This window comes from Phascolarctos cinereus, unplaced genomic scaffold (genome assembly GCF_003287225.1).
Source record: "Phascolarctos cinereus isolate Bilbo 61053 unplaced genomic scaffold, phaCin_HiC Scaffold_2;HRSCAF=192, whole genome shotgun sequence".
NCBI classification, from domain to species: domain Eukaryota; kingdom Metazoa; phylum Chordata; class Mammalia; order Diprotodontia; family Phascolarctidae; genus Phascolarctos; species Phascolarctos cinereus.
Genome location: NW_027555625.1, coordinates 232,491,482 through 232,515,816, shown reverse-complemented (window position 1 = coordinate 232,515,816; position 24,335 = coordinate 232,491,482). Strand labels below are relative to the sequence as shown.

Sequence of the window (24,335 nt, the reverse complement as noted above, 5' to 3'; positions counted from 1 at the left end):
AGGAAGGGGGAGAAGAGCAGAAACAAAGGCTTTTGTTGTTGTTGTGTGTGTTTTTTTTTTCCTGGGCCTGCCTGGGGGATCCCTCCCAGGACAGAGAAATTTCTTTTCCTGTCTTTTCCATGAAAAGAAGCCCCTGAGGCCACAGAAGGATGGGGAGAGAAGGCAGCCAGTTTGCCAAGAGGCTGACCCTGAGCCTGGGGTCTCAGAGCGAGAGAACAGTAGAACAGGCAAGCTGGAAGGGGCTTAGAACATTAAATGTGGGTTGTTGGATCTAGGAGGAACCTTGGAAACCTTTTAATTTAACCCCATCATCTAATCGGTGGGAAAACCAAGGTCCGGAGGGGACAAGGCACTTGCTTACAGGATCAAATCCAGATTCCTTAGCCTAACCTTTAGGACTCTCCATAATGTGGCCAAAACCTATCTTTCTCCCCTTATGCCCCTCTTTTCCTCTTTGTTAGTCTTTTCATCCAAACAGACTGTTGTCTCCCCTGATGTGGCCAACCCCCTTCCCTTCACAGTCTTGGCCCTATGGTTAACCAGTTCAGTGAGGCACTATCCTTTATCCACTATTCCTTGCCCTACAGTCTGCCCTCTCAGCTTCTACCCCAGAGCCTTGGACACTACTGGAATAAAGCATGCTGACACTACAAATTGGGTCTATAACATCCATGTTATCTCACCTGACCTGGGCCCTCAATACTTCCCAGCAATCTTTTTACTCCTCTCTGATAGGCTTGTTGTTGTTTGTGCTTCGTTGGAAGAGGACCAATGACATCAGGAGGGTGACATCTTGACATGCGAGTGAATCGGATTGAAGTGAGGCAGAGCTGTGCAAAGGAACCAGCCTCACCCTCTCTTTCAGGGTCATTGGAGTCCAGTGGTAAGACATAGGTCAAGATGACTGGCGATGACCCCTGATTAAATGACCAAACTTGGAGAGAAGAGGACCTGAAAAAATGTGACTTCTTCCCTTCACTGCAGAGGGGAAGGCTGAGAGCATAGATCAGATTGTTTACGTGTTGGTTAGTTTTACTGAACTGCTTTTTTTCACTTCTCACAAAGAATGCATCAAATCTTCTGTCTCCTTGGTTCCTCCCCTCAGCCCCTCACTCCCAGCCAGTGGCCTGTCCTCCCTATTTTACAGAGAAGATTGAGGATATCATCCCTGAATTGCTTCCTGTCTCCTCTTCCACACCTCAAAACCTCCAAATCTTCATCCATTCTCTGCTCCTTTGCTTGCCTCTCAGAGGATGAGGTGGGCCCTTCTCCTTTCCAAGGACCAGCTCTATATTCTATATACATCTTTTCCCTTCCCACATTCTACAGGATTTTGATCACTATATCATTACCCCTCTCTTTCCAGGCCTCTCAACTCCTGTTACATCCTCTCTATTGGTATTTTTTCATGCGTTCCCATTCAATCGTTTATCACATCTACGTGGATAACTCCCAGATCTAGATACGTCCACCAGCCCAATCTCTCATGAATGTCCCAGGCTGACAACCTGCTGATCTGGACATCTCTACCTGAATGTCATGCTAGCATCTCCACCTCGGCGTGTTCAGAATGAAACATTGTCTTCCCCCTCCCAATTTCCCTTTTCTCACTATCTTTCCACATGGGCCCAAAACCAGGGAGTCAGACTTAATTCTTTCTTCTCCCTCTCCCACCTAACCAAGCAAATAGAGGTGGCACAGTGGATAGAGCATGGGGGCTGAAGTTAGAAGGAACTGAGTTCAACTCTCACCTTAGACACTTCCTAGTTGTATGACTCTGGGCAAGTTACTTGACCTCTGTCTGCCTCAGTTGCATTAACTATAAAATGGGGATGATAATAAAAGCACCTGACCTCCCAGGGCTTTTATGAGGATCAAATGAGATAATATTTGTAAGGTGCTTAGCAAAGTTCCTGGTACATAGGAAGTGCTTAATAAATGTTTGCTTCTTTCTTTTTCGTGATTTCTACCTCCACAATCACTCATATGCATTTGCTCCTTTCTATGTCTGCTGCCATCATTCGAGTCCAGGGTTTCATCATTTATCTCCTAGACTCTTCTGACTGGTTTCCCTGCCTCCAGTCACTCCCATGAAATGGGATCAGTTCAGATGAATAGACTTGGTCATCTCAAACACAGCTGACAAAATAAATAGTCATCCTGGTGCAGTGATTATGTCACTCTCTTGCTCAAAAGCCATTCAATGGCTTTCTATTGCTTACAAGATGAAAAATGTAGCCCCTCAATCAGGCCTTCTACTATCTGGCTGCAACCTACCTGTCCAGCTTTCTTTCATTTCACTCCCCAATACCTTCTCTACCTTCCAGCCAAAGTCCAGTACTCATTGTCCCTTAACTAGACTTGCCATCTTCTACCCCTTCACCTTCATGCAACTATCTTCCATGCTAAGAAAGTATGTCTTCTTCATTTCTGGTTTTTGAAATCCTTGTCTTTCTGTAAGACCCAGCTCAGGTGATACCTTGACCCTGATCCCCTCATTGAAAGTCTGTCTCTTCTTACTCAAATTCTACCAGAACAGCTTGTCAGAATCTCACCTTTGTCTCCAACATATTGTACTTTGCATAATTCTTAACTGTTTCCAAGGCTCCACTCTGACTTCCCATTTCTCTGACTCACTAATCCAAAAACCCCTTCCTGCTCACCACTTTTTTATAGGTGCCATGTTCCCTTATTAGAATGCAAGCTCTGGCTATAAATGTGTGTAATAAGGATTTTGTTTTTCTTGCTTTCTCAGTTGGTTGGGCATGGTGGTGGTAAAGAAGACGAATGTTTGTTTGAAAATATTTTAAAAGGGCAAGGGGAGGGAAATTTACATGATAACTTTATTATATTTTTGAAAGTTGTACATAATAGATTTCCAGTTTCATGTGTAATCATCTTTTTTTATTATACTATGTTATGGAAATGTTTATTTTATTCAAATTAAAAATAAAATGAGTTAATTTTTTAAAAGATTGTATCCTGGAATTTTTAGCAATAAATTAATAGATCTTTGCTGGAAAAAAAAGTCATAAGCTCCTTGAAAGCAGAGACAATCTTTCTCTCTCTCTCTCTCTCTCTCTCTCTCTCTCTCTCTCTCTCTCTCTCTCACTATTTCTATCACCAGAGCTGCTTAGTATAATGTATGGTACATAATGAGAACTAATACTTTGATCTATTCATTCATCATCCCTCTACATTACACTCATTAAAATGTAAGCTCTATGCATGTAAAAGTTCTATAATTTATCTTTGTGATCATTTACTGGATTGGATCATCCTAGCAGGATCCTGGTAAATGTTTAACAACAGGCTCTCCCCTTCCTCCCCTGCCCCAAATGTACACACCACACCTTTAAGTTTAATTTGCAATATTAAGATTTTTTTCTCCATCACTTTCTTAAGTCTAGGCAATCAACAAAACAATAAATATATCAAGCCCCGATTTGGAGCGTTCACCAGCTCCCAAGGTATAAATGTCCTGGTATTTTGACAATTGGCTCTCATGAGCTGGTATGAGCTGGACATCCCTGTATTGTCCCTTTCTATGTGCCTCTGTGTCTTTGTTCGCACCCTTTTCTCAGTCTTGACAATTCACCCCTCACCCCCAGCTGAATTCTTCCCACCCCTTAAACCCCAACTCAAGTCCCACTCCCACTAGGAAGCCTTCCCTGATCACGCTGGACCACAATGACTTGCCTTGCCTCTGGATTCTTATAGCTAAGGGTTGTTTGTTTTTTTCCTGTTCTCCTGATCGGTCACTTAGCACAAACTGCCCGAGATTGTTTATGATCTTTTTATGCGTGAGTTTTGTCTGCATCTAGATGTAAGCTGTTTGAAGGCAGATGTATCTTATTCACCTTTGTATCTCTTCGTCCCTTCCCCTCTTCTCCCTCCTTTCTCCTCACTTCCCCTGTCGCTTCTGAAGGCATTTGGTAAATATTTGTTCATTGGTATAAAGGGAAGAATTAATCTCCCAAGAGCTGTGTTTTGAATCATTATCTTTAGTACTCCTTGGACAGGACTAGATTGACTAGGGTCTAGAGGGCTCCCAACTCTTGGCTGAGAGATCAGCTACTTCTAAATCATTTCCCCACAATCTGTGAAATCAGAGGACCCAGACTTTCAGCATGTTAACTAAGCAGATTTTCCCCCTTCAACTAGAAAAGAAAGTTTCTCATTATATTTGTTCTTTCTTGTTTTTTTTTTTCTCCTTCCCACCCTCATAAATTTCTAGAGCAAGTGGGCTTTCCAGAATTTGTAGTCAAAATCCTGTGTAAGCAGATAACATGCTAACTGGTACAGCCCCAATAGTGGAGTCATCTGGCTCCTGGAAGTGGGGTTGGCATGCCAAGTACAGCACAGACTCCAAAAGGCATTGTCAAGGTTTCCTTCCATGGGTTTTCTAAACTTTCACACTCCATAAGGAGCCATTGAACATAGAACTTCAGAGCCGAAAAGGACCTTAGAGATTATCTAGTCCAAACCCTTCATTTTACAGAGGAATTTTACAGAGAATGAGGCCCAGGAAAGGGGAATGACTTGCCCAGGGTCACACAGACTTAGTGGCATAGCTGGAATAAGAATGCAATTCTCAGGCTTCCCAGTATTGCACGCCAAATGTTGACTTTTCTGCACTATCAATCAATTAATAAATAAACATTTTAAAGTAATGTGCCATGAGATTGGAGGTCAGCAGAGGAGATCACCAAGTATAAATGGAGAAGAGGACCCTGGACTGAATTCTGTGGGACACCTATGGTTAGAAGGCATAATATGGTTGGAGGGCATAAAGACAGAGCAGGAGTAGTAGGACAGGTAGGAGGAGAATCAGGAGAGGGTGGTACCCTGAAAACCTAGAAAGAAGAGTATGAAGGAGAAGAGGGTGATCAGCAGTGTCAAAGGCTACAGAGAGGTTGAGAAGAATGAAGCCTGAGAAAAGGCCACTGGATTTGGCAACTAAGAGATGACCAGTAACTTTGCAGAGAGGAAATTTTGGCAGATTTGTCAGAAGCCAGATTGCAAGGGATTCAGAAGAGAGTGAGAAGAGGTAAAAAGAAGGTACAGATTGTAGATGGCCTTTTCAAAGAGTTTAGCCACAGAATGCTGAAGAGATATAGGATGACAGTCATCAAGGAAGGAAGGAGCAAGTGTTTTTGTTTTTGTTTTCCAGTACAGAGGAGACATGCATATGTTTGTGAGGTAGTACGGAATGAGTCAGTAGATAGGGAGAGTTTGAAACTAAGTGATAGAGTTGGAATGACAGAGATGAGCACTTTGTCAGAGGAGATGGGATGGAATGGGATCAAGTTAGCAGGTAGAGGGTTAGCTTTGGTAAGGAGTAAAGCCACTTCATCATGTAAAATAAAGTGAAGGAGGAGAGAGTGGCAGAAAGCATATGAGTGATAGGAGATGTGGAAGAAGGGAGAAGAGGGAGCTCACAGCAAATGGCATCATTTCTTTTTCTGTAAAATATGAGGAAAGATTCTCAGCTGAGAGAGTTGGGGGAGGAGGAACCATGAGAAGTTTGAGGAAGGAGGAGAAGGTTTGGAAGAGCTACTCTGGCGAGTTGGCTAGTGAGTTGATAAGGGAGGTATAGTAGGATTGCCTAGCAGCAGTGAGGACCCAGTTGAGGTTGTATAACATAAATTTATCGTGGAACCAGTTGAAATGGTTGTGTGATTTTCTCCATATCTATGCATTTCAGCAGCACATGTGGAAGGAAGACAATGAAAGGTGAGAGTGGTCCAAGCCTGAAACTTGGCAGCTCAGGTGCAATCAGCAAAATGATAAGGGGGCTAGGGATTCAAGAGAAGACAGTATAGAGTTGAACTGGTTCACCAACAGGTTGAAATGGGGAAAGGAAAGAGAGTGACTAGTACAAAGGAGTTGGCATGGAAGAGAATTAAGGGGTCAAGGGCTAGGAGGTCATGGTGTGGATGAAGAGTATAGTTTGATAAGAGAAGGTAGAGGGAGAGGTAAAAAGCCAATAGATTATGGTAAGATAAGGGGATTTCTGAATTCTTGAACATGGAGGTGTTACATTTGTGGGTGATGGCAAGATCAACATTCTAACTATCTTTGTGTATGGCTGACATGGGGTGGAAAAGTAGGTCACAGGAAGTGAATAAAATGTGGAATCGAGTGGTTAAGATGTTTGAGGGAGAATCAATATGTATGTTGAAGTCCCCTAGTATGAAGGCAGTTGGGAAGGAGGTAAAAATTATAAGCTAGATAGCAAACTCATTGAGGAAGGAAAGGAGTGACCTGGAGGTCTATAGACAACAGCTACAAGGATTTTGATTGGGTGCCAAATGAACAGCATGAATCTCAAAGGAAGAGAACTTACTGAGTGACGGAGGTATGGGGAGAACCTGAAAGTAGCAATCAGGACCAAGAAGTATTCCAACTCCCCTAACTCAATCAGTGTGCCAAGAGGAATAAATGAAAGTATAGACAGTGCAGGAAAGGGTAGCCAGGGAGGCTGTGTCGTCGGGAGGAGACAGGTTTCAGCAATAGCTAGTAGATAGTAGGAGTGGGAGAAGAAAAGATTTAAGATTGTTTATGGAACAGGCATTCCAGAGAATGCAGTAGAAGGAGTGTGTAGTGTTTAAGTTGGAACTCATGTTTAAGTGGGATAGGAACAAGGAACTGGGGGATATAGACAGGCTGTTAAGAGCAATGGGGAACCTAACCAGAGAAATATACGGGCTTGGATAAGTGACTGAAAGCATCACAGAATGGGAAGGAAGAGTTGGCTCAGGACTGGGGCATTCCATCCTTGCCTTTAAGACATCCCTCTATGTAAAAGACTGGACCATTCCGTCTCAGCAAGAAGAATCTTGCATAGAATGTTCAGTCTAGGCCAGAGGAAAGGACCCTTTTCTTCCATTCTACCCCTCTATAGTACATGTAGGAAGTGTGTAAGCTAGAGGGGACCCAAGCAGGTGACCAAGCCTCAGCTGCCCTGGGGATGCCAGGCTGAGCACCCAAAGTCTCATTAGTTTGCCACCGGTACAAGTCTCCAAAGGACCTCAGCATTTACATCTAAGCAGGACACCTTCTTCGCAAGAGAATTTACCAGATCTGAATGAGCCCCACTAGAATCAATTAATCTCTTGCCCTCCCATTAATCACCACCATACTGTCAGAATGACCTCCCTAAAACACCTTTCTGATTATACTTGTCCCCTGGCACAAAGAATTTCAGCAGATTTTCATTATCCACAGGATTATAAAACAATCATAGCTTACAAAAAAGCATTTTCCATCCATCATCTCTTTTTGAACCTGACAATAACTTTGTGAGATAAGTCCTACAAATATTATTACCCACATTTCATAAATAAGGAAACATACTGAGAGAAGTTATGTGACGTAGGCATGCAGCTATTAAGTGTCAGAAGTGGGATTCAAGCTCAGGTTTTTCTGACTTCAGGTCCAGCCCTCTGTACACCATGCCATACTGATCTGAATAAATTTTTAGAGGCGGAATGGAAGCTAGAGGTCAGTTAGTCTAATATTCCCGCTTACAGATGAAGAAACTGAGGTCCAGATTGGGTAAGGGAATGGACTCAGACAAGTTCACATGGACATTAAGTAGTAGAACAGAAGCTTGAACTCAGGTCTATTCCAAATCCAGTGGCATTTCCACTGCAGCAGCACTAGAAACAGATATACCTAAACCAGCGTTCAAAATCTTCCACAGTCTGAATCCAAACTCCGTTTCCAGCCTTGTCTCTCACTGCTACTTTCCACTCAAGCCCCATTAGAATATTCTCCATCTTGACAGAACACTGAAGACATTCTCTTGAATGCTGCTCCTCCGTCTCAAATAGACTCCCTCTACCCCTCTATCTTTGTATGATGAAATCCTAGCATCCTTTGAGGCCTGGCTCATGCACCACCTCTTCCGTGAAGCATTTCATGACCCCACAGTTGGACATAATCTCTCTGTCCTGAATCATAACTCTTTGTAACATTTGTTAATAATAATAACTCTCATTTCTAGAGTGCTTTAAGATGTGTAAAGAACTGTAAGATAAATAGGGGTAGCTAGGTAGCGCAGTGGATAGAGTGCTAGGCCTGGAGTCAGGAAGACTCATCTTCCAGAATTCAAGTCTGGACTCGGGCACTTATTAGCTGTGTGACCTTGGGCAAGTCACTTAACCCTGTTTGCCTCAGTTTCCTCACCTGTAAAATGAGCTGGAGAAGGAAATAGCAAACCACTCCAGTATCTTAGCCAAGAAAACCCCAAATGGGGTCATGAAGAGTCGGACATGACTGAAACAACTCAACAATAATAAAAATATGATAAATATAAATGAAGACAGTGCCAAGCTTTTGCTTCATACCCAAAAAATTGGTAAAGATGAGAATAGTCAGTATTAAGAGGGCTATAGGAAGATGAGTACTCTAGTACACTATTGGTGGAGCTGTGAATGGGTCTAACAGTTCTGGAAAGCAACTTGTAATTATTCAAAGAAAGGGTCTAAAATATCCATCCCTTTGACTCAGAAATCCCACTTCAAGGCATAACTCCAAGAGGGAGAATGATAAAGGTCCCACTAAAATATTTGTAGTATAACTTTGGGTAATAGAGAAGAAATGGAAATGGAGTAGAAGACCATCAAGTAGAGAATGGCTAAACAAATGGATACATCTCCTCACGCCTTGACTATTGCAATAACCAGCTGCTGGGTCTGGCCTCGAGTCTCTTCCCACCCCAATCCATTCTCCACTCAGCCTCCGAAGTGATTTCCCCTTTCCTCCATACCTACCCCCCCATCCCCCATAAACTCAGTGGCTCCGTATTATTTCCAGGAGTAAATACAAAATGCTCTGTTTGGCCTTCAAAGCCCTTCATAACCTAGACCCCTCCAACTTTTCCAGTCTTTTTATACCTTCCTCCCCAACATATGCTCTTTTCCATCCAGTGACAGTCACTAGCCTCCTGGCTGTTCCATAAACAAGGCACCCCATCTCTCAGCTCCAGCTATTCTCTTTAGCTGCCCCCTATGCCTGGAACTCTCACCTCCTTCCACTCTGACTTCTGACCTCCCTGCTTCCTTTAAGTTCCTCCCCAACATATGCTCTTTTCCATCCAGTGACAGTCACTAGCCTCCTGGCTGTTCCATAAACAAGGCACCCCATCTCTCAGCTCCAGCTATTCTCTTTAGCTGCCCCCTATGCCTGGAACTCTCACCTCCTTCCACTCTGACTTCTGACCTCCCTGCTTCCTTTAAGTTCCAACTAAAATCCTACCTCCTACAGGAAACCTTGCCCAACCCCTCTTGATTCCAGCGCCTTCCCTCTGTTAATTATTTCCTATTTATCCTGTATATCGTTTGCTTTGTGTATATCTGTTTGCACGTTGCCCCTCCCCATTTCATTGCAAGTTCCTTGATGGCGGAGACTGCCTTTGTGCGTCCCCAGCACTTAACATATTTTATTTTATTTTTCTGTTTTTCCAAAAAGGTGGGACAATTCACTTTTTGTCCCATACAGTTTTCATTTATGATTCCTTGAAACATAGCTCTGAAAAACCAGGCTTAAAAAAGCCCACTGTGTTTCAAATGGAGCTACTTGACTAAACCTTTAAACCCAAATCACTCTGGCTCCAGCCCAAGCCTCTGTGGCTCATTGTTTATGAGTGTAAATAGTAATTGTTTTCTGTTCTGGTCAGAAACTTTGAGGGTCTTCCTCTTAAATATTTCTCTTAATATTTTTGTAACAGTAAATTAGGTCATCTTTTGTCTCAATTCTTACCTAGCCCTTAATCATTCAATGGATGTTGCCTCAGACTAACTGAGACCTGGAAAAGATCTTAATTCAAAAAGTCCAAAGTCACCCACTGCATCCTGGGCCATCACCAGCCATCTTGACTTGTGTCTTGCCACTGGACTTTGATGACTCTGGAGGACAGAGTGAAGCTGACAACTTTATGCAACTCTGCCTCACTTAAATCTAATTCACTAGCAAGTGAAGACATCACCCTTGTGATTTCATTGGTCCTTTTTGAGAATGAAGGACAAACAATAACATTTATCCTATATATAACTTGCTTTGTATATATTTATTTGCATGTTGTTTCCCCCATTAGATTCTAAACTGCTTGAGGACAGGGATATCACTTTAAGAAAGTGGGGCCTCAAGACATCACATATCATTAACAGCAGAGCCGGTACTAAGACTGGAGCTCAAGTCCCCAAATTCCTAATCCAGCATTCTTTGGCCATGTTGACTCTAAGGGCTTTTTCTTGACATAAATGAAGCTTCAGCTCCATTCCCATTAGTAGGGCCTATTGAAGGATGTAGGTGAGGGCAAAAGTCAATTCTAAATAAGGAGACCACATGACTTAGTGCTACAATAGGCCTTAAAGATTATCTCATTTGTGGTTTCCAGCCTTTTTTGTGGTGTGGCAGACCCCTTTGGGAAGTCTGATGAAACCTATGGACCGATTCTCAGAATAGGGTTTTTAAACACATAAAATAAAATACAATAAGCAGGATTATAAGGGATGAGCCTGGTGCAGTGGTCTGAAGTCCCTGCTGCTGGGGAGACTGAGGCTTGTGGATCAATTGATTGGGAGTTCTGAACTGAAGTAGGGCTAAAGCCAATCAGGAATCTGTACAAAGTCCAGCATCACTATGGTGAGTTGCTGGGAAAGAAGGACCACCAGGATGCCTAAGGACCCTCAAATTGGACCAGGTCAGGTTAAAGCTTCTGTGCCCATCAATATTAAGATCAGTCCCATGAGCGTCCGGCACTGGCACTTCTAGCCTAGGTAATACAGGGAACTCTAATCTTTAGTAATAATAATAACAACAATGATAATAATAATAACATCATTGAAATAAAGGTGTATTTTCCCCATCCAAGTCCATGATCTCCCCAAAATCTATCCACAGATGTCCACCCAGGTTAAGAACTGCTAGTCTAATACAAACCTCTTGTTTTAAATTATCTTATGGTTATTTTGTGTTTATTCTGTATACACTTAAATATATCCATACCTCTCCAGATAGACTGTAAACTCCTTAAGAGAACGATTGCTTCATTCTTTATCTTTGTACGTGCAGTGTCTAATACCAAGTCTGGCATGTATTGGTGCGTGCTTGGTGTTGATTGAGGAGGAAAGTGAGGTGTAAAGAGGGGCTGTAACTTTCCTAAGAGGGCAGTTAGGTGGTGCAGTGCACAGATCTCTCAGCCTAGGGTCAGGAGGACCTGAGTTTAAATCAGACCTCAGGCACTTACTAGCTGTGTGACCCTGAGCAAGTCACTTGACCCCGTTTGTTTCAGTTTGCTCATCTGTAAAATGAGCTGGAGAACGGAGTGCAAACCACTTCAGCATCTCTGCTAAGAAAACCCCAAATGGGGTCATGAAGAGCCAGATACAACTGAATAGACTCAGCTACAGCAACAACCTGCCTAAGGCTGTATAGCTAGTAAGGGGTGGGACCTGTATTCAAATTCAGTTCCTTTAACTTCTAGAGGCAGTGATCTTCTCCACCACCTTAAAACTGCCTTCCTAGCAAATCTGAATATTAGGCCTAGGTTGACCTAACACTATTCCTAATGGTTTATTTATTTAACTGTCCTCTTAAGTGACTCTTAGCACTTCAAAGGAGTTTTAGAAACACTTTTATTATGGCTGTAGGTGCTAAATGCCCTTAATGAAGACTGTAGCCACCAGTTAAATAAACAAATCGTTAAGCTAAGAACCCAAGTATGGTATAAACTAGGCCCCTGTCAATGATTTGCGGATACCTGCTGGAAGTTGCTGCAAGGGAGTCTGAGTCAACCATTCTTTACTGTGGGACTCTCAAAAAACCGTGAAAATTAATCAAACATTTATTAAGTGCTGACTGTGTGCAGAGTCCTGTGATGAATTGGGGGAAGGGGAAAGAGGATACAAAATCTAGATAAAAGGCTCCCTGACTATTTCAACCTTCTAGGCCCACCACACAGACAACTACACAATATGTAGACACAATAGAGTGTGGGCTTTGACGTCAAGAAGATTCAGTTTGATTCCTCAGATGCTAGCTATGTGTGTGACCTGGGTAAATTAGTTATCCTCTTTGAGCGTCCGTTTCCTCATCTGTAAAATAAGGTGGTTGGACCCCATGATCTCTGAGATTCCTTTCAGCTGCAGATCATGAGCCTGTGAATATTACATAATAAGTGCATTGTTGTTGTTATTCAGTCATGTCTTCATGACCCCACTTGGGGTTTTCTTGGCAGAGATACAAGAGTGGCTTGCTATTTCCTTCTTAGCTCGTTTTACAGATGAGGAAGTGACTTGACCAGGGTCACACAGCTAGTAAGTGTCTGAGGCCAGATTTTAACTCAGGAAGACTAGTCTTCCTGACTTCAGGCACAGCACTTTATCCACAAGTCACCTAGCTGCCCAAAGATGTGCAAAGGATTGTGTGCAGCCCAAGGGGCAAAGGTCATTATCAACAGAGGGTAGTAGAGAAAGCCTCACAGCAAGGGATAGCCTTAAGTAGGACTTTCAAAGGTGAGTGTGAATTAAATAACTAGACGTGGAAAGGGAGGGCACTCCAGCCATAAGGAATAGCATGGACAAAGACACTAAGGAGAAAAAGCACAGGAGCCAGTACTTAGCAGCATGTGCTTGTAGTAGGTGCTTAATAAATGCTTATTGACTTACCCACTATGGGCAATGGTCAGCAGTTCAGTTTCACAAGAGTATATAGAGAACAGTAGTATGGTTCTGGCAGCAGTATAAGACTCTCCAGGCAGGGTAGTGACAGATTCCCAAGTGCCTTGACAGCCAGGGAGAGGAATTTGAAATTTTATCCAAGAGGCCACTTGAACTCCATGCCTTTGCACAGAATGTCTCCCATGCATAAGATGGATGCCCAATCAATGGGGATCTTCAAAGATTTTTGAGAGGAGTGATACGGCCTCACCTGTTCATGCATAAGGAAGATTATTGTGAAGGATAGATCAGGAGAGGAAGAGGGTAGAGGCAGGAAGAGCTGAAAGTAGGCGATGGTGGTAGTCCCAGGCAAATGGTGGCAACAGGGATAGAGGAGGGGACAAATCCAAGAGAAGCTGAAGGGATGGGATGGACCCTAATTGACTGGATTCTAACTCACCGCTCCACAGAAATGGCTTTCTAAAAAAGGTGACCAAATGACCTCTCCATTGCAAAACCATCCCTCTTCCTTCCTGACCTCTCTGCAGCATTTGATACTGCTTGTCACCCCCTCTTCCTTTATACTCTTTCTTCTTTCTGGTGTCATGATATCACTCTTTCCTGATTCTCCTCCTACCTGTCTGATCTCTCCTTAGGCTCTTTCACTAGGTCATCATCTATATCACATCCTCTAATTGTGGGTGTACCCCAAGAATCTATCCTAGGTCTTATCTCTCTATATTCTGTCTTAGTGATCTCATCGGGTCCCATGGGTTTTGCAGGCGATTTCCTGCTCTACATACCTATCCATCCTTGGTCTTTCTGAAGAGTTCCGGTCTTACATCACCAACATCCTGTCAGATATCTCCCCATGAAAACCTTAAAGCCATCTCAAACTCATAGTATCCAAAAAGGAACTCATTATCTCCTCCCCTCCAACCTATTCTTCTTCCAAATTTCTCTAATTCTGTTGAGGCCATCAACAACCTTCTTAGTCACAAAGTTTTACGAACTCAAGAGTCACCTTCAACTCATCCCTTTTCCCTTGTCCTACCAACATTCAACCAGTTGCTAAGTCTTCTTATTTCTAATTCCCCAGTATCTTTTGTATCCATCCAATTCACGAAATCACCATTCAAATTCAGGCCTTTGTTACCTTTCAACTAGACTATTGCAAAAGCATCCTAATTGCATTTCCAATTTCTCTCCCTCTCCTATCTATCCTCTAGAGAGCAGCCAGGGCAGCTAGATGGTGCAGTGGATAGAGTACCGACCTTAGAGTCAGGAGGACCTGAGTTCAAATCTGGCCTCAGACACATAACACTTAGTAGCTGTGTGACTCTGGCCAAGTCACTTAATCCCAATTGCCTCGCCAAAAAAATAAACAAACAAACAAATAAATAAATGAATTCACTAATCAAATCCCTTCACTACTCAAGAAACTTCACTGGCTCCCTATTAGCTCAAAGATAAAATACAAACTTCACACTGACTTAAGTTTTAAAGCCCTTCACATTCTGTCTCCAGCCTGCCTTTCCGGGCTTGTTACACTGCACTTCCCATTCTACATTGCGGACTGCGTATTCCAGTTAAACAAGCTTTCTTGTTGTTCCTCAAACTTGGCACCCCGTCTCCATTCCTTGCACAGCCCATCTCCCGTGCATGAAATGGATGCCCAATCAACCACTTCAATCATAGGCCTCAGACTAAGAGCAAAAGTTCTTCAGACTAGAAGGGTGATGCACAACAATAGAACTGTGTTTGGATAGAAGATGAGACTTGGCCGTGCCCCAGAGATATTCTCTGAATTACTGAGTGAGTTAAGAAAAGGATTCATTGCAGAAAGTGCAGCAAATGTGGTTTTCCAGGACACCCCTGTAAACTGGCTAAGGGGATAGGGAGGACAGACTCTGACTCTGGCCTCGGGCAGACCCTGTACCATGCCCACCCCAACCCCTCTTTGGCTGGAGGAGATCTTGCAAGCTATAAAAAGGTCTGGAGGATACTGGCCTTCTCATCCTCTCATTAATGTCTTGGTGGTCTCCCCAGATCGTTTGATGGCAGTGTCTGCAATGAGATCAAAGACAGATGGATGCAGATTCACCTTGAATTTGAGTAGTGATTGCGTGAATTGGTTGGATACAAAAGATACTGGGGAATTAGAAATAAGACTTAGCAACTGGTTGAATGTTGGTAGGACAAGGGAAAAGGGATGACTTGAAGGTGACTCGAGTTTGTAAAGGCAAAAACCTTTGCCAACCCCTTTTACTTCTAGTGCCTTCCCTCTCTTAATTATTGCCTAGTTGTACTAGCTTGCTTTGCATATATATAATATGTGTTTGTATATATATTTGCATGTTTTCTCCCACATTAGGTCTTTGAGGGCAGGGACTGTCTTTTGACTCTTTTTAAATATTCTCAGCACTTAGCACAGTGCCTGGAATATAGTATGCACTCAATAAATTCCCCGGGGGAACTTCCTGAATGTATCATAAATGAGAGAAGAAGAACTATTTGCAACTGGGAACCTCATGTGCTTCCCCTGAACTCTATGTACTTGTGGGAGAGTGTGCTACGTACTTTTGGGGGATGTTTTGTGCCAACCGTTATTACTGGACCACCTTAACAAACACTGTAAGGTAGCTAATTGGTGTGGTGGATAGAGCACCAGGCCTGGAATCACTTTCTAGCTATGTCACCCTGGGCAAGTCATTTAACCTCTCTACCTTAGTTTCTTCAACTGTAAAATTGGGATAATAATAACACCTACTTCTCAGGGTGGTGAGGCTCAAATGAGAAAATATTTATAAAGCATTTAGTACAGCTCTTGGCACATAATAGGTGCTATATAATACAAGCTGCTGCTGCTGCTACTACTGCTGCTGCTGCTGCTGTTACCCCTTTTAAAAGCTACTTTAAGCATGAGCCGACTAAACTGATTCCCAGCTGATAACCCTGGAGGCAAGCACACCTATAGGGGTTCAGACCAAAGGCCTTAGAGAATCACTCATTGGGGATGCCCCTAGCTTCCTCAGGGGGAGCTGTAGCTAAAGCTTGGAGAGTGGGAGTTGAGGGAAGGATCATCAGAGCATATACGAGCTACATGCCAAAAAAAAAAAAGTAAGCTCTAGTCACATACCTGCTGCTTTTATGTAAGATCCTGGAGGGGTAATAATAGGTGAAGGGCCCTCAAAGGCCACCTAGGCCAACCCCTCATTTTAGAGTTGGGGAAACTGAGGTCCGGGGAAGTAGAGTGTGGGGGCTATTTTTCTCTTTGTCTTTGTATGCCCATTATAAGACACTCCATCTCTTGGTGCTGGGCATTCTCTCTGGCTGTCCTCCATGCCTAGAATGCTCTCCATCTACTGACAGCCCTGTCTTCCTTTTAGTCCCAATTAAAATCTCATCTTTTACCAGAAACCTTTGCCAACCCCTTTTACTTCTAGTGCCTTCCCTCTCTTAATTATTTCCTAGTTGTACTAGCTTGATTTGCATATATATAATATATGTTTGTATATATATTTGCATGTTTTCTCCCACATTAGGTCTTTGAGGGCAGGGACTGTCTTTTGACTCTTTTTAAATATTCTCAGCACTTAGCACAGTGCCTGGCATATAGTACACACTCAATAAATGTAGTAGTGCACTGAATAAACAGTTGGTGGATTGGATTACGCTGCATTGGACTGGACTGTATTGGACTAGACTGGACAGAGCTGGATTGGATTGGACTAGAACTGAACTAGATTAGATTGGACTAGATTGGACTAGAGTGGACTGGATTGCATTGGATGGAGTGAACTGGACTGGACTGGATATGAGAGGCGAGGGAAGGTTGGAAAAATTCAGGATTCATTATCCCTGTCCATTAATCCTATGATTTGAAAATAGGAGACCATGGGTGGTGATGTCATAGAGAGAAATAATGACAGGAGGAATGGATTTTAGGAGAAAGCTGACGTGCCTGGTTTTGGACAAACTGAATACTTTGGTGAGAAGAAAACATGGGAAAAGGCAGAGGCACAGCATAGTCTCTACCTCAAGGAGCTCACAGTGGGATTGAGTAAACTTTAAACCCTTCCTTGAGACCATTTGAAAACAATCTCATGTTAAACTGTGCCATTCTGAATGTAAGTTGCAAAGGGGTTTGGCTTCAGAGGTGGAGAAGAACCCTGTGTCAAGGAAGGCTTCCTATAGTGAATAGGCCTTGAGGAAATGAAAAGCATTTTGGATCTGAAGTCTTTGGGAAGACAGACAGAGAAGAGCCCTGAGTGTGAGGTCAGAGAATCTGGTTTCGGCTCCTGGCTCTCCTGTTTACTCCTTCTGTCATCATGAACAAGTCATTTAGTCATCTCTGGGCCCCAGGTTCTTCATCTGTAAACTGAGAATGCTATGACTGGGTGACCTCTAAGGTCTCTGCCAGCTCTTAGCTCCATGAGTTCTGGTCTCTTGCTTTTGGCCTCAATACAAGCCCCTCTGGGAAATCGAAGGATGAGTCAGCTTATTGTCATCTGTCTGGGGGTGGTTTAGGTACAGCCCTGGGTGGAGGCAAGAAGAGGGACTTGATTTCCTCTGCAGGTCCCTTCCAAACAGGTACAGCCACGTACCTGTTGCTTTTAGAGTCCAAGATGCCTTGGAAGAAGACAGCTGGTGTTGGCCAAGTCGCCAGGCTTTCACCATGCCTATTGTTGATGTCAATCTCTTTTTGGTTTGAACCTAGGATTTTATTAGTATAGGGAACTTTGCATGTGGACACTCCTTCTACTGATGCAAATCTGTACCTCATTTGTAATTCATAGTTTTAGAACTGGCTGGGGCGCTGAAAAGTTAAGTGATTTGCTCATGGTCACATAATTGGAATGTATGGAGGCAGCACCTGAGTACAGGTGTTCTTGATTCCAAGGCCAGTCCCTTCTGCATTACACCGTACTGCCAAACAAGTCCACATTTTCTTTCTTCTTTCCTTTGCCTTGCCTTGAAGGTCAGGTAAGGGAAGATGGGATGACTTTTCTTAGGCTGAGAAGGATTGCGACTTAAAGAGGTGAATTCAATTTAATTTAACATGTATTTATTAAGAGCCTGCTATGTGCCAGGTATCATCCTAGGTTTTGAGGATGCAAAGATAAAAATGAAATGGTCCCTGCCTTCAGGGAAGTTATTTTCTATAAGGAATGAATGGATAATGTTCACATAACAGACCTTGGAGCATCTATATGTAGTTTGCTTCCTGAAAGAAAGAAAAAGAAAGGAAAGAAGGAAGAAAAAAGAAACAAAGAAACAAAGATAGATAGACAGACAGACAGACAGACAGACAGACAGATAAATAGATAGATAGATAGAATAGATAGATAGATAGATAGATAGATAGATAGATAGATAGATAGATAGATAGATAAGAAAACCATTGGGTCTATATTTACCCAGAACTTTCTCCAGGCATCTTTTGACAAGCAGGTAAAATTAAAAGCCTATATGTGGAATTCATCCTCACCCTTCAGAACCCTTTCCTCACCTCACTCTTAACTCCTTGGAGAAGTTAGAATCTGTCTTGAACACGTTAGGAGGCTAGAAAAGGACTCCATGGGAAAGGACCTCTCCCTCCCAGAAATATAACATCAGGAAGAGACTGGTTAACTTTGCTAACAAAACCCTGAGGGGCCCATCCTGACAATGTGGTTCAGTGCAATGGGTGTTGAATCCAAAGTTGGAGGACCTAGGTTCAAATCCTGCTATTGCTTATTACCTTTGACCTGCCCACCTGCTTCACTTCTTTGAGACTTAGATTTCCTTATCTATAAAATGAAAGTTTGGACTTCATGACATTTAAAGTTTTTTCCAGCTCTAGATCTATGATCCTATGAAATCATATGCCATGATTAAATCAAAACAAGTTATACTGAGAGTCACTATGTGTGAGGGTCTGCAATGCCATACATTAGAACCAATGGACACCCATTGGTGGTTCCATAAAGCAACCCTGGGGTCTGCTCAAGGAGAAAGGACAGGTCCCCTAACTTTCTTCCTTTCCAAACCTCTGTCCAGGCCCCATCAAGCCAATATGCTCCCTAATCCATCTGGAAGTAGGGCCAGTCCCCTTCCCAAACTGAGCTGCTCAAATCCCAGAGACCCAACCCTAATCTGGCCGCTAGAGCCTCTCACCCCAACAGCAACAGCAAGGGATGAATCCAACAAGACATACGGAGCAGCCGGATTCAATTTCCAATGCACGTGGGCTTGGATGTTACTGGAAAAAATGCTGGGGAGGGGAGGGAAGAAGGAAGGCAGAGACGGATTTGTGTTTTGGGGGTTTGCCCAAGAGAATCCCAGACAACCTCCAAAGTCGTGTGGCGAGAGGTCTGACGAATCCATAGCGTCTCTCAGGGGCCCAGCAGCCTCTCTGGGTCCTGGAAAACGTCAAACAGGAGAGCTGGGATTCACAGTGGAGTCATAAACCCGATTAAAGGGCTGAAGGGCAGGATTTACAAGACTGGGATGGGGAACTGCTCCCTCCTGGGCTGACTCAGCCATTGGCCCGGGGAGGGTGGGTAACCTGGCAAAGATCTGCCAACACTGAACCAGCAAAGAAGGGCAGAGATCCCAGAGGCCAAAAAGAAACACCAGCCAGGAAAAATGGGAGAAGGTGGAGAGCATGGAAATGCCGAGTGAGGACTGTGGGAAAGTGGCCTAGAATGCATTTCCAAATCCAGCTCCAGCTCCACCTCCTCTAGGAAGCCTTCTCTGATAGCTCCAGCCAACACCGATCCCTCCCTTTCTCACCCTTCCATGACATATACTGTATTTACCACTTATTGTGGTATTTACCACAGGCTGCTTTATGTAGCTCTTAATATGATGCCGACTACATAGTAGTAAATGTCTATCAAGTTTTTGTTCTCTAGAATACGTCAAAGGGGGAAGGAACCTTAGAACGAAGGATGTCAGAGCTAAACAGGACCATAGAAAGTAGAATGGCAGGGATGGAAGGGACTATTGAACATAAAAATGCAGAGCTGTAAGGTCTCTTTGTAGAGGCAGCTGGTGGTGGCTCAGTGGATAGAGAACTGGGCCTGGAATCAAAAAGAGTTGAGTTCCAATATGGTCTCAGACACTTCCTAGCTGTGTGACCCTGGACAAGTCCGTTAACCCTGTTTGCCTCAGTTCCTCATCTGTAAAATAAGCTGGAGAAGGAAATGCCAAATCACACAGTATCTTTGCCAAGAAAATCCCAAATGGGGTCATGCAGTGTTGGTCATGACTGAACAATAAAAAGAGTTCTTTAGAACATCAGAGCTGAAGGAATCCTTTAGGTAATTTAGTCTAATGCCCTCATGTTGTAGATAGAGAAACTGAGGCCTGGAGGGGCAACCCTCACCCCTGTGAATTTATATAGCAAATTATGGCAGAATCAGGATTAGAATATGGGTCTTCTGACGCCCAGGCCGGTGTTCTTTCTAAAGCTCCATACTGCCTGTGTTTCCTATGTGCTTTGTCTCTTCAGCTAGACTATTATCTCCCTAATAGGAAGGATTGTGTTTTGTATCCCGTTGCCTACTCCCCGGTGTATATGTGTATATGTATGTGTTTGTGTGTATGTGTGTATATATATATATGTTTGTGTGCGTATGTATGTATGTTTTCCCATTATATAAATTTCCACATATGCATGTATGTGTGTATATATATATATATATATATATGTATAATATATATATATATATATATATATATATATATGTATAATATATGGATGTATTGGCCCTTAGCATATCTGTTGGCTTTTTATTGTTGTCATGCAGTCATTTTTCAATCATGTCCAATTCTTCATGACCCACTTTGGGTTTTCTTGATAAAGACACCAGAGTGGTTGGCATCTGTGGTCTTAGTGTGACCAACTACAGAGAGCTAAGGCAGCTAGGTGATGCAGTGGATAAGGCCTCGGACCCGGAGCCAGGAAGACTTGAGTTCACGTCTCTCCTCAGACACTCTAGCTGTTTGATTCCAGCTGGGCAAACCATTTGACCTTTGCCTCTGTTTCCTCATCTGTAAACTGGGGATAATAATAGCATCTATCTTTGAGGGTTGTTGTGAGATAAAATGAGATACTATTTATAAAGCACTTTGCAAACCTTTAAAGCGCTATATAAATGCTAGTTATTGTTGTTATTATTATTAAGGGTGGGTCATCCTGGGAGTGCAGGTTCAGAACTAGAGAGGGAGTTAGTCTAAGAGGAGAATACTATGAAAAGTATGAGACCAGAGTTTGGGGGCCCATGTGATATCAATGATAGAAAAGGTTTTTTTTTCCCCTCTCAATTCAACAAATATGCACTACTCTTCTAGCTTTGTTTTGCTTGAATCCCCTTTACATACTCAACCAAACAAGAGGACAAGTTGTTTCCTGAGCTCATCCCATTTTTCACTCTCTCCCTTTGTTAGAATGTGAGCTTCTTGAGGGCAGGGACTGTCTTTTGCCTTTCTTTGTATCACGGCCCTTAGTGTAGTATGTGGCATGTATCAGACACTTAATAAGTGCTTGTCAACTGACTAAGTGACTGTATTTGTGCAGGCTGACTGTCCCTCGACGTCTGGACACCCATAGGAGCACAGAGCTTCGTCATCTCCACCTGTTGACATCTGATACTTTCTTCAAGCCCCGGATGAGAGGCCACCTCCATCATGAAGGCTTCTGGGAACCCACCTTGGCCCAGGTGAAAGTGATCTCTCCCCTACTTCACATTTTTCTAGATCACTTTTGTTTGGCTCTTTCCTTTGCCTCTCTCACGTTCTTCTTCATTCCATACTTATTTGGGTACATATCCTATGCCAGTGGCAGCTAGGTGGCACAGTGAATACAGTGCTAGACCTAGAGTCAGGAAGACCTGAGTTCAAATCTGGCCTCAGACACTTACTAACTATATGATCCTGAAAAAGTCACTTAACCCTGTTTGCCTCAGTTTCCTTATCTGTAAAAATGAGTTGGAGAAGGAAATTGCAAACCACTCTGGTATCTCTGCCAAGAAAACCCCAAATGGAGTTGCAAAGAGTTGGATACAACTGAAAACTACTGAACAATAATAAAACCCATACCCTAAATAGATTGTAAACTTATTGAGGGCAGGGACTACATCATTTTTCATCATTGTGGCTCCAATATGAAACAAAGAGCATTTTTCATAGTAGGCTTTCTTGATAAGTCTGTTGAATTAAATTAATTATTTTTTCTATCAAAGGGTTATCTATAAAAGGAAGAAATTGGACTCCATCTCTAAGGCCCTCACAGTAATAAACCCTATAATCATAAACCTGAATGAATTCAAGTCCACTTTGACAATTGCCCCCTTTCACTTGAACATTTCCAGTGATGGGGAATTCACAATACCCTGAGACAGCACATTCTATTTTTGAACAGCTCTAATTACTAGAAAAAAAATTTTCTTAAAATTCTTTTAAGAGACATGAAGCCAAAATCAACTGGACACTCCCTTCTATTAGGCAACTGTAAGGAGTTTGAAAGTCTTAGGAGCACTCCCCAAAGTGCTAATGTATTTCTGGAGCCTTCAGAGACAATATGAAGATAAGGCTGAGATAGTAGGGCCCAGTTCTGCTCAGAGGGAAAAAAAAAACACGGGGTCCAGACCAGTTCCATGTCCCAGAGTCCCCCCAGAAACATTGGCTGGCTCCCTGCCCTTCCAAGACTTCTGGTTGGGCTTAAGGAAATACTCTCTCTAGTTGCCATATCAGGACTACACCTTGGGAAAACTGCAAGGCAGGTAAACTTATCCTCAACACTTCTCCTTCCTCTGTCCCATAGTCCCAAATGACCAGTGCCCTCAAATGATCAGATCACCAAATTTGTCTGGAATTTAAAGCTTGGAAAGACGCTTAATGTTTTGAATGGCTCAATCAAAATCCCAGGAGATCTCAGCTGGATAGAAAACTATTTACCAAGATGAAACTGAGGGGAGAATGAATGTAAAATCCTGCACTTAGGTTTAAACATTCATCTGAACTAGGGTAGGATGAAGCGTGTCAAGACAACCACTTACATGAAGAAGCCGGTATGAGATGGTAATCAGAACGGCAAATGCTAATGTGAGGTAGTTCAAGAAATATTTCTCAAGTGACTACTCATATACACAGACTGGTTCTAGATGTTGGCAATACAAAGATTTTTTAAAAAATAACATAATCCCTGCCCTCAAGAAGCTTGCAAGGAGGAAAGAGGAGGTTTGGTACAGTCATTGTGGGGAATGTGATAGGAAGTTAATCAGAGATGAATAAAAGAATTGTCATGTAGTGGGGAGGGCCCAGGTCAGGTGAGATAGCATCCTTTAGTGGTGGACTCAGTCCTACAGGTTGGGAGGCTTGAGAATGGCAGCCCCAAGCTGGGTGCTTGGGAAGAGCTCTAGAAATCTTTGCTGAGTGATGACAGCAGTAAACTGACCAAGGAGACAAGATGAATAACCACTGCTCTGCTATGCCCTGGGAAGGTCCCAAGCTTTCTCCTGAAGGGGTCTGGAAAATCACCAGGGAACACTCTCTGCCTCAAAGAAGGAATGGGCTTAGAAGGCTACACTTTGGCTCACTCCAACAAAGATCCCTCTTTAGCCAGGGCACAGCCAAGGAAAACAAGAGAGGATTCAGCATTAAAGGTGAACATACTTGAGGAGTTTGAATATGACGAATTATTTACACAGGTGTTGGAAAGGTACCTTAATGCCTTCCCCCTCCCTCAACTCTTTCCCCCATAGGTGCTGACGGATGTGCCAATAGAAAGGGCTTAGTCACATGGGTCTGCCCTTTGTGAATCAATAAGCCACAGAGAATAGGTCAAGGAATTGCAGCCAATGGGAAGTGTGCATACAATGGGCTGGCTGTCCTGTGGACCTCTAGGAGCCCTCTCTTTGTGGAGTGGACTGGGAGGGTGGATGGGAGGGGAGGCAGCGAGGCCACAGGCTCTTCCTGGGCCCAGCTTCCCCCTCCTTGGACCTTGCTCTGTCTTGGATTGATAGAGTTAATCCAATAGCATAAGCAAGATCTAAAGCCAGGAGGGGGTGTGTGTGTGCGTGTGTGTGTGTGTGTGTGTGTGTGTGTGTGTGTGTGTGTGTGTGCCTTTTTGTGTATATGTATGTGTGTGATTATGTGTATATGTTGTATGTATATATTGAAGAAGGGTGCATGAGTGTACGTCTATGTCAATGTGGGTGAGAAGATGTGGACTTTGTATGTACATACAGATATCTGTGTGTCTCTTTCCAGCCTTATCTCCTTTTCCTCTCCTTTCTCCTCCTCCCATTATTCTTCATTTCTCTGAAGCTTAGACTCATCTCTCTCCCCTTCTTGTCCTGCCCTCTTCAGTCTCTGTGCTTTTGTTTTCTTTGTCCTTCATGCCCAAAATGGACTCCCCATCTCACCCTGTTGAAATACTCCCCATTCTTCAATACCCAGCTCAGGTGACACCTTCTCCACGAAGCCTTCATAGATGTCTGGTACCAGGTGAATTTGGTCTCATACTCCTCAGCTCTTACCACACTCTACCTGGACCCCTCTCATGCACTTATCACATCCTGCCTTGTATCGTGATTATCTGAGTGAAAGTCTTCTCTCTCCCGCTGGATCTCCTGATCCTAGAGGACAGGGATCACATCTTAGTGATCTGCTTATTTC

The 24,335-nt window shown here is 43.2% G+C and overlaps 1 long non-coding RNA gene across 2 annotated transcripts in view; it reads left to right on the top strand.

Annotated features, from left to right (window-relative positions):
- The window catches only part of LOC144455869 (uncharacterized), a 107,341-nt gene that overhangs the window by 70,615 nt on the left and 12,391 nt on the right, over positions 1-24,335 (top strand). For both annotated transcript variants that reach the window (XR_013484689.1, XR_013484690.1), the window contains exon 3: positions 21,235-21,376. This is a non-coding gene — a long non-coding RNA (uncharacterized LOC144455869). The remainder of the gene's footprint in view (positions 1-21,234; positions 21,377-24,335) is intronic.